Genomic DNA, 10,664 nt, shown 5'->3' on the forward strand with positions numbered 1-10,664 from the left:
CGGACTGCCCTCCCTGACCTTTCTGCCTGAAAAACAAGCCAGCGTCCAGAAGCCAGAAGCCAGCTCACATATCCTCTAAGAGGGTTCCCTCCCTCCCTCTGCAGACTTGTGCCCTCGGGCGCTCTGAACGTTTCTGCAGCACCACGGGGCACGGCAGTGACCCGCTCCGTCCCTGCCTCCTGCACCTGAACGGGAGCTCCAGCCCTGTTCCTCCTGGCAGTGCGTCTCCCTTGCCCGCCTCGGTCCCCGGCAAAGTGCCAGGCTCGCAGACGACTGAGAACTGGGTGCTGGAGTTCACAAGGGGCCCAGGTAGACAGATGGAAGGACTGGTTCTCTCTTCTAGAAGACGTGCGCGTGCTTCCTGGCAATGGGTCTAGAGCATGCTCGGGGTTGTTATCCTGTGACCAGAACACGCCAGAGGGTTGACAGAGACTAAGTGGACGCCTTATTGTGGCTGACACCGACGACACCGACGACGCTTCTGAGGAGGAGGAAGGGCGGGTGCCCAGGCCGAAGCAGGGGAGCACACTGCCGATCAGAGAGGCTCAGTGGCCGCCTGGCCAAAGGTAGCACAGCTGCTAGGAGACACCGCTGGGACTGGAGCCCAGGGTCTAACTGCGGGGCAGTTTTCCGAAGCTGGGGCCCTGAGGCGTCCCCTGCAATTCTGAACTCAGTCCGTGACCCTTAGTCCCAGGGCATGAAGGAAGAAGATCCATGAGATTGCGGGGGTCTGGGGGCTGAGCTATCCCTGCAGGGGGAGGACCGTTCCCGCCGCCCCAGATCCCAGGCAAGGGCGAGGCAGCAGCCACCTGTGACCAGCTTCCAGGCGCCCACGTTGGCAGTTGGCACTTTGAGGGAGTTCCTACGATTTCACCGGCAGCAAACAGGTGATGTTCCAAATCAACAGTCTGATTTGCTTAATACCTGGAGACGGTTTCCTTGGTGGGAGTTTGTGGGGTTTTTTGGTTTTTGTTTAAGTAGGCAACACGCCTAGCATGGGGTCCAAGGCGTGGCTTGAACTCACAACCCTGAGATCAAGACTCTGAGATCAGGACCTGAGCTGAGATCAAGAGTCAGACGCTCAACCGAGAGAGAGCCACCCAGGTCCCTGGGCGTTTGTGGTCCTTTAGAAGGCATTAGTGGGGAATCCTGTGGCAGGGCTCAGGCAGTGGACTTGGTCTTGAGTTATCTCCTGAGCGTGGTGCTAGTGACTGCCAGGCATAGGAGACAACTGGGAAGCCTGGAGACCCTTGGCCAATCATTGGTAGCCCTGAGCAGGGCAGCTGGGTCCAGACCCACTCCTGAGACCTGAGGGTACTTCTAGAACATTCTATCACTAGGGACCAAGGCTGGCTCCTCAGACCTGTAGTGTTCCCCATGGGCCTGGAGGCTTCTGCTTAGCCATTGGTGGGCACACCAGGGTTGGGATTTGTGGGTAATGTCTCTGTCAAGGGCTCACAACCCCTCATTCCAATGTAGGATCTGAGCATCATGCTAACTTTCCCAGAAGAGCCTCTGGGTGCCTGGAGCTGAAGCTGACCACTCATCAGGGCACATAAGACGCCCCCTCTTTCCCAACTGGGGCAATCCCACGTCCTCACCAGGGCCCTGAGCCCACCCTTAGCTTTCTCAGTGGAGGACTTGCCCACCTTTCTAACAGAGCTTGTGTGGTCTCGGACAGATGCTTGGAAGAAGTCAGACCCAGGAGAGCCTTTCCAAGGGAAGGGAGCTCACCTGCCCTTTCCTTCCCCACCTCTTCGGTTCTAGGGCACAGATTATATTCTAACGACCTTTCAAACATCCCTGCCTTTTACAATTCTTTCAAATAATCGGATGGAATTAAGTATCTAATTTTTTTTTCCTGCTTGCCTACCTGTCTAGCTGTTCTTTCCATCTTGTGGGTATGTATGTGGGCACAGTGGCAGGAATCCAGATTCTCTGCTTTTCTCTGGAATTGGTGATTCTTCCAAGATTTACACCTCCTTCCCCAAACTCACCCCCCTTCTGGATATACTAGGTCCAGATCCTCCTCTGGGGAGCCATTTCCTCCCCTCCTGCCCCTGCTTATGTGCTATGATTAGAATGGACTCTAGCCCCAGGTTCAGGAGTAGACATGTTTTCTGTCACTTGCAATAAATTTTCCAATCAGTTTGCCTTTAACATGTCTAAATGGCCACAGATTCCTTCATGGGTCGCAGAATTTTCAAGCCAGGCATGTGCCCTTGAGACTATCTGATCTAATGCTTTCATTCAGTCACTCAACTAACGAAGCACGGTTCATTACTGGTCAGGACACATTCCAGGCGCCCAATGTTTCTAACCAGGAGTCAGACAGAAGGAAACGAGAGTTGGAATCAAACCAGTGAGGAAACCTGTCGAGGGGCCATCCAAGTTCCTCACCCTTCCTGGCTCTCCCTTGTCTTTCTGAGCGACACCCACCTTTGAGGGCCGTTGCCGCCAGCAGTCGCTCCTGCGTGCCAGGTACAGGTGCCTGACAGGTGGCAGAGCAGGCTGGGGCTGCATGAGGTCTCATTCCCTCCTGTTGTCCCTCCTGCCTGTCCTTTAACACTGTGTCCTGTGTGGGCCCCACCCCTGTCCCTTTGCTTAAGTCTTTCCTCCCCAGAGCTGCCCCCTTCGACATATCAAAGACCTACCCTTCCTCAAATCTCCCGTCCAAACGCTGCCTGTGCCAGGAGTCTTCCAGGATCGGAGCTCATCTCTTTCCTCCTCTAACGGTGGTCCCTTCAGCCTTTACTGAGTGACAGTCGGCACTTGAGTGACACGGGCCCATCATTCCTCCACTGCCACGGAGAGACCGACGGCTCAGTGGACATTCAAACCTTGTTGTCATCTCTGCTCCCAGTACGCAGGTCCAGGCCCTGGCCCGTAACAGGGCCACTGAGCAAACTCTGGGTTGACTGAACTGAGCTGTGGAAAGGAGGAATCCTTGCCCCAGAAGGGTCCTTCCTTCCACTTTTCTAAGGGTGAGGAAGGGCCTCTCCTCCAGCTTCTACCCAGGAGCCCTGAACGGAAGCCTCATGAGTCAGAATTGGTCTCTGGAGGGGTACCTGGGGGGCTCAGTCAGTTAAGCGTCTGCCTTCAGCTCAGGTCATGATCCCGAGGTCCTGGGACTGAGCCCCATGTTGTGCTCCCTGCTCAGCGGGAGTCTGCTTCTCCCTCTGCCCTTCCCCCTGCTTGTGCTCTCTCTCTCTCTTGCTTGCTCTCTCTCAAATAAATAAATGAAATCTTAAAAAGAAAAAAAGAAAAGAATTGGGTGTCTGGAGTTTGCCTGACGCCGGTCACCCTAGTCACCCCGTCAGCCCTGAACTTCTGCGTTCCATGGGAAGGGGTCCTCGGGCGTCATCCGGCTGAGTGGGTTATATTCAGTCCCTTTTCTTAAAGAAGAATCCAACAGTAATAAAAATTGATGCTTAATAATAAAAACTAATGTTTTTTGAGGCTTTACTAAATATATGCCAAACGTGCCACTTGACAGATGAGGAAACTGAGGCATGGGACTCCAGAATAACTTGCCCAAGGACACCCACGGTTTGAATGCAGAGCCTACACTCCTAACCATGCGTCACCCGCCTGCCCCCTGCCCGGAGCACTCAGCTCTCTGCTCCAGCTCGTCCGTGTCTCCTCACCCCACTCTGTTCACGCAGGACCCCTCATGAGGCAGCCTGCACAGGGTTTTAGTAAACACTTATGGAACAGGTGAACAGAATCAGGGAACTCTGTTTCCCAGGTTATCCCTAGGAGGCATGGAAGGCGCGAGAGGAACAACAAAAATGCGGGAAGCCCGGCTTCCAAGACATTCTGTCACTGCCTGCCACATCGAGGGAACGGGAAGTTTCTGGAAAGGTCCCGGATTTCTGACCGACTCTCCTCGCTGTCCATGGGACTGCAGGCGTGCAGTTGGCTCTGGGCCAGACCTTGTGGGAGTACCCCGGGGAAGACCACTGCGGAGGGCAGCGGCTTCTGCGGTCGTGCCCCAAGTGGATGGATGACCGAGCTGGGAGGTCTGCATCGGTCAGGATGACTTTGATTCCAAGCAACCAAACCCCACGCACACTAGCTTAGCAACGAAGGAGATTTATTGGCTCCTGTAGCTGAGACATCAGGAAGTGAACTTCGGGCATCGTTTCATCAGGGCCCTGGCCCCATTTCTCTGCAAATCTGCTCCCATCCCCGGTGGAGCTTCATCCTCGGGCTCTCTTCCAGCACCATGGGGCTTTGCAGGCCTCCTTGTGGGAGTGGGGGGTAAGGGGGGAATGAGAGACATCGCCCCACCCCCACTCACAAGCCTCGTCCGAAGGAGTCTCATTTGACCCAGAACCGAAGGAGTCTCATTTGACCCAGAACCGCCTCTCCGAGGGTCTGATCCTGCAGGGCTGCTTAATTAAGCAAAGTAAGAAGGTGGAGTCGAAGAGTGCTTCTGGGTGGTGTTTGGGCCCCAGGGCTCCCTGGAGACAGGAAGAATTTCTGCCAAGTGCCCTCTGGTCTGACTTGCTGGTATCTGATTTGACCAAACAATGCAGTTCTCTCGGTGGCAGGACAGTGAAACCGGGGCACCCGGCCTGTGCCCTTCAGCGTTCAGTGCTGTATGTGGGTCTGCTGAAGACCCACGAGGGGCCCAGCACTCAGATTTGGAAGGCTGCCCTGCACACGATGGCAAACAGGAAAGCATGCTTACGTCCGCTGTCCAACAAAACTGAAAAATGATTTCAAGAGTTGAGTTCCGTTGCCGTTGAGTAGGTGACAGTGTCGCAGTTTGTAAACATTCACTTTTATTGATTTCGCTGTTAAGTTTTTTGGAATTTAGGAGCAAACACATGTTCTCAGGCCTTTGCAAAGCTCATGGGTCGGAGGCCGAGGCCTATAGTGCATCACGGAGGATCGGCCTGGTTGAGGATTTGTACGCGAGTGACCTTGGACAAGCTGCCAAGCTCTCTTGGCCTCTGTGAGGTCAGTCGTCCGTTGACAATGAGGATGCTTCCATTTCTTCCCTGTGTGCTGCCCTGAGAGCTGCCCTCCCCACTGTAGGAGCAGAGGGGAGAAACTGAGCGTTGCTGTAGAGCCAAGTAAACCCAGTTCCTTTTGGATCTGTTCAGCATTTCCCAAAATATACTGAATAGTCTAGTGAATTTCCACGTACCCATTGCTCAGTTCCAACAATTAGCCCCTAGCCCATGACTACCCCTCGTTCCATCTCTATGTCCCCCTCCTTCCCGCCCTTTGACCCAGACATTATATTATTTCATTTCTTAATATCCCAGTATGTGTCTCTAAGAGGAAATGGTTCCACTTATGAAACCCAACCACAGAGAACAGTCATACCTTAATATCATCAACTCTCCAGTCAGGCTTCACGTTTCCCTACTGTCTTACAAATGCCTTTAAAATAAAAACTAATTTGTGGGGCGCCTGGGTCGCTCAGTCCGTTAAGCATCGGACTCTTGATCTCAGCTCAGGTCTTGATCTCAGGGTTTTGTTTTGTTTTTTTTTTAAGATTTTATTTATTTATTCGACAGCGATAGAGACAGCCAGAGAGAGGGGGAACACAGGCAGGGGGAGTGGGAGAGGAAGAAGCAGGCTCATAGCGGAGGGGCCTGATGTGGGGCTCGATCCCATAACGCCGGGATCACGTCCTGAGCCGAAGGCAGATGCTTAACCGCTGTGCCACCCAGGCGCCCCTGATCTCAGGGTTCTGAGTTCAAGTCCTACATAGGGCCCCACATTGGGCTCCACACTGGGATCCACTCGGGGCATGGAGCCTATCAAAAATTAAAAAAAAAAAAAAATAACCTCATTTGTTTATTTGAATCAGGATCCAAACAAGATCTATGACTGGTGAATGTGTCTCTTCAGACTTTTCATCGCTTTCCCTTCCGTTCCCCTCCCCCCACCCCAACTCTTCCACAGTCTGGGTCTCACTGACAGTATCTTTGTGGGGTTATTTCACATGTTCCTTTGTCCCCTAAATTTCCTGTAAACTGGAAATCCAGAGGCTTAATCAGATTTTTTTGGACGTATCTTTTGGCAAAATTACTGTACAGGTGGTATTGTGTTCTATCAGGAGGCACATAATAGCTGTATTCCAGCTTATTAGCAGCTGCTGATGTATTCATTTATTAGCATACGCACAATGGTGATATTCAAATCTATCATTCCTTCTTTGGCTATTATGTGGACTGTTTCTACAGAGAGCAACTCCCCCTCATCAACTATTTGGCTACCCCGAGGTATAGTTAGTTCTTAAGGAGGAGACAGAATAAATGCTTGGTTCTCTTCCTCCCCATTTATTTACCAGTTTTGCAAATAATAAGTTAGCTTTTTAGTATCCACCAAAGGTGATCAAAGAGGTTTTTTGGAAGTTATTTATTTATTTATTTATTTATTTATTTATTTATTTATTAGTAGGCTTCACGCCCAGCATGGAGCCCAATGTGGGGCCCCTGAGAGCAAGACCTGAGCTGAGATCGAGTTGGGTGCTTAACGGACTGAGCCACCCAGGCGCCCCAAGACTTTTTTAAAAGTCATCCATGCACTTTTTTACTTTTTTTTTTTTTTTAAAGATTTTATTTATTTATTTGACAGAGATAGAGACAGCCAGCGAGAGAGGGAACACAAGCAGGGGGAGTGGGAGAGGAAGAAGCAGGCTCATAGTGGAGGAGCCTGACATGGGGCTCGATCCCGTAACGCCGGGATCACGCCCTGAGCCGAAGGCAGACGCTTTAACCGCTGTGCCACCCAGGCGCCCCACTTTTTTACTTTTTAAAAGTAATCTGTACACTCAGTGTGGGGCTCAAACTCACCACCCCAAGATCAAGAGCTGCACACTCCACCAGCTAAGCCAGCCAGGTGCCCCTCAATGAGTCTTTTAAACAAAATCATTATGAACTCGTGGATTTAAATGTGTTTGACATATTTCAATGAACTGCAACTATTACGCATATTGACTTTCAAATGGTCTCAGTTGGGATCCAGGGACAGCTTGTCCCTCTTACCCTCGAAGCCCTCGGGCAGACTCTGTCTCAGAGGTTTTTGATACATTGGCTGTTTTCGGGTGGAATGAGCTGTTCCAAAGTTCAAGCTCACACTGTACTTTCGCCCACCCAGCTCCCAGTTTTGCAACCAGCCATTTCTCCAGGGGTCCCTGGTTCATTTCCTTTGAACCTGGTATTAGGGGTCACCACCGGGGTTCTAGAAGTGCTTTTGGTTTCTGATAATGCTAGGCCTTTTCAGAGATCAGATAGAGGACTTTTTTTTTTTTAATTTTAAGAAAAGATATGAGTTTGGGGTGCCCACGTGGCTCAGTGCATTGGGCATCTGACTCTTGATGTCGGCTCAGGTCACGCTCTCAGGGTCGTGGGAGCCAGCTCTGTGTCAGGCTCTGCACTCAGCACGGAGGCTGCTTAAAATTCTCTCTCCCTTTCCCTCTGCCACCCCCCACCCACTTGCAAGCACTCTCTCTAAAAAAAAGAAAGAAAGACGAAAGAAAGACAGAAAGAAAGAAAGGAAGGAAGGAAGGAAGGAAGGAAGGAAGGAAGGAAGGAAGGAAGAAAGAAAGAAAGAAAGAAAGAAAGAAAGAAAGAAAGAAAGAAAGAAAGAAAGAAAGAAAGAAAGAAGGAAAAAGAAAGAAAGGAATTGGTATGAATTCTTACTGACACTTTCAATTCAACTTCAGAATTCTAAGGTTTTTGCTCCATCTGATAGTTTTCATACCTGAATTGCCTTTCTCCATGCTTCACATCTCAGGCCTCAAGGACACTGACATAAATTTAATTACATTTTCCCACCACATACACAACAGTCTTAGAGTGAAGATCTCAACACTGCCACCAAAGAATCGTTGAAAACAACTCAGTATTTTGTCTTGTTTTTTCAGTTTTCTTCTTAGAGTAATCCCCACTAGGACTCTATAGTCACATTAATGCATTATATTTTTAAAACTTTTTATTTTATTTTATTTATTTTTGTTTTTGAAGATTTATTTAAGAAAGGTGGGGGAGAGGAAGAGAGGGAGAGGGAGAGGGAGAAGCAGACTCCCGCTGAGCACGGAGCCTGACGTGGGCCTGAGATCATGACCTGAGCTGAAGGCAGACGCTTCACCGACTGAGCCACCCGAGCGCCCCTTTAGCTTCCCTTTCTAACCATATAGTGTCTTATACACACTTTTCTCCACCTTGTTTTTTTTCTTTCAACCATGTATCCTGAGGATCCCATTGTATTGGTATGTGGAGTTCTGCCTCCTTCACATAACATGAAATTTACCATCTTTACCATTTTTCAGTGTATACAGTTCAGTGTATTAAGTACATATCGCATTACTGGGCAACCAGCACCACCATCCACTTCCAGGATTCTTTCCTTCATCTTGTAAAATTGAAACTCAGTCTCATTAAATAATAACTCTCCCTCCCTGATCTCCTGGCCCTTGGCAAACAGCACTCAGAATATCTCATATAAGTGGAATCATATAGTATTCACCCTTCTCCTCCCCTTCTTCTTCTCCTTCTTCCTCTTCCTCTTCCTCTTCCCCTTCTTCTTCTCCTCCTCCTTCTCCCTCTCCCTCTCCCTCTCCCTCTCCCCCTTCCCCTTCTTCTTCTTCTTCTTCTCCTTCTTCTTCCTTCTTCTTCTTCTTCTTCTTCTTCTTCTTCTTCTTCTTCTTCTTCTTCTTCTTCTTCTTCTCCTCCTCCTCCTCCTCCTTCTCCCTCTCCCTCTCCCTCTCCCCCTCCCCCTCCCCCTCCCCCTTCTTCCTCTTCCTCTTCCTCTTCTTCTTCTCCTTCTTCTTCTTCTTCTTCTTCTTCTTCTTCTTCTTCTTCTTCTTCTCCTCCTCCTTCTCCCTCTCCCTCTCCCTCTCCCCCCTCCCCCCTTCTCTCCCCCTTCTTCCTCTTCCTCTTCCTCTTCCTCTTCCCTCTTCCTCTTCTTCTTCTTCTTCTTCTTCTTCTTTCTTCTTCTTCCTTCTTCTTTCTCTTCTCCTCCTCTCCCTCTCCCTCTCCCCCCTCCCCCGCCCCTCCCCCTTCTTCTTCTTCTTCTTCTTTTCTTCTTCTTCTTCTTCTCTTCTTCTTCTTCTTCTTCTTCTTCTTCTTCTTCTTCTTCTTCTTCTCTCCTCCTCCTTCTCCCTCTCCTTCCCCCCTACCCCTCCCCTCCCCCTTCTTCCTCTTCTTCTTCTTCTTCTCTTCTTCTTCTCTTCTTCTTCTTCTTCTTCTTCTTCTCCTCTCCTCCGCCTTCTCCCTCTCCTCTCTCCCCTCTCCCCCTCCCCCTCCCTCCCCCTTCTTCCTCTTCTTCTTCTTCTTCTTCTTCTTCTTCTTCTTCTTCTTCTTCTTCTTCTTCTTCTCCTTCTCTTCCCCCTTCCCCTTGTTCTCTTTCTTCTTCTCCTTCCTCTTCTCCTTCCTCCTCTCCTTCTTTGTCTCCTTCTCCTTCCCCTTCCCCTTGTTCTCCTTCTCCTTCTTCTTCTCCTTCTCCTTCCCCTTCCCCTTGTTCTCCTTCTCCTTCTTCTTCTTCTTTTAGAGAGAGCATGAGCAGGGGGAGAGGCAGAAGGGGAGGGAGAGAGAGAATCCCAAGCAGGCTCCACAAGCTCAGCATGGAGCCCAATTCCGGACTCAACCCCACCACCCTGAGATCATGACCTGAGCCGGAATCAAGAGTCAGATGCCCAACTGACTGAGGCCACCCAGGCATCCAATATTTTATCTTTTTGTGCCTTGGCTTCCTTATTTCGGGTCATGTCTTCATGATTTATTCCTATTGTAGCATATCGTAGATTTTCCTTCCTTTATAAGGCTAAATAATATTCCGTCGGGTGTCTAGAACCACATTTTGTGTATCCCTTCATCCACGGACAAATGGACACAGATTGCTCCTGTGTTTAAAGTATTGTGAGTAACGCTGCTATAAACACGGGCGTACAGATATCTTTCGAGACCCTGCTTTCGATTCTTTTTAGTACATACGCAGAAGGGGAATTGCTGGATCAAATGATAATTCTATTGTTAATCTTTTGAAGGAACTTCCTCATTCTTTCTACGGCTACAAAGTACTCCATTGTGTGGATGTATTATTGTTCATTCTGCCGGGCCTTACTGACGGACTTTGGTGTTTTCCAGGCTTTTCTTATTAAAAACAGAGCTGCACTATATCGCTTTATCCCTCTGTCTTTTTGTGTTATTTGCTGCGTATCTTTAGGATAGATCCCTCGGAGTGGGATTGCGGGATCAAAGGGCACACTCACGAAGTTTCGTTGGGTAGCGCCAAATTCCCTTCCATGGGGACCGTACCCTTTTGCATTCCCAACAGCGACGTGTGAGCATGTTTGTTTGCTCACAGCCTGGACAAGAGAGCATTTTGTTCAATTTTGGGTTTTGGCCATTCTGATCAGCAAGAAAGAGCTCCTGGGGGCAATCTGCATTGCTTTAAATGTAAGCGAGGTTGAGCATCTTTTCCTATAGTTTGGAAACATTTGCCTTGCTTTTCCTGGAAACCGCTCATATTTTTAGTGCATTTTTCTCACGGGGTCTTTTAATTTACATTAGCAGCCCTTTATATACTAAGAATACTAAGGCTTTGTCTGTGATGTAAGTTGTGAATCTTTTTATTTTTTATCCTTCTGTCATTTGTTTTTTTAATTTTACTTATTTAAAATTTCTTTTTACTTATTT

This window comes from Ursus americanus, chromosome 24 (genome assembly GCF_024610735.1).
Source record: "Ursus americanus isolate L20-20 chromosome 24, mUrsAme1.1.p, whole genome shotgun sequence".
NCBI classification, from domain to species: domain Eukaryota; kingdom Metazoa; phylum Chordata; class Mammalia; order Carnivora; family Ursidae; genus Ursus; species Ursus americanus.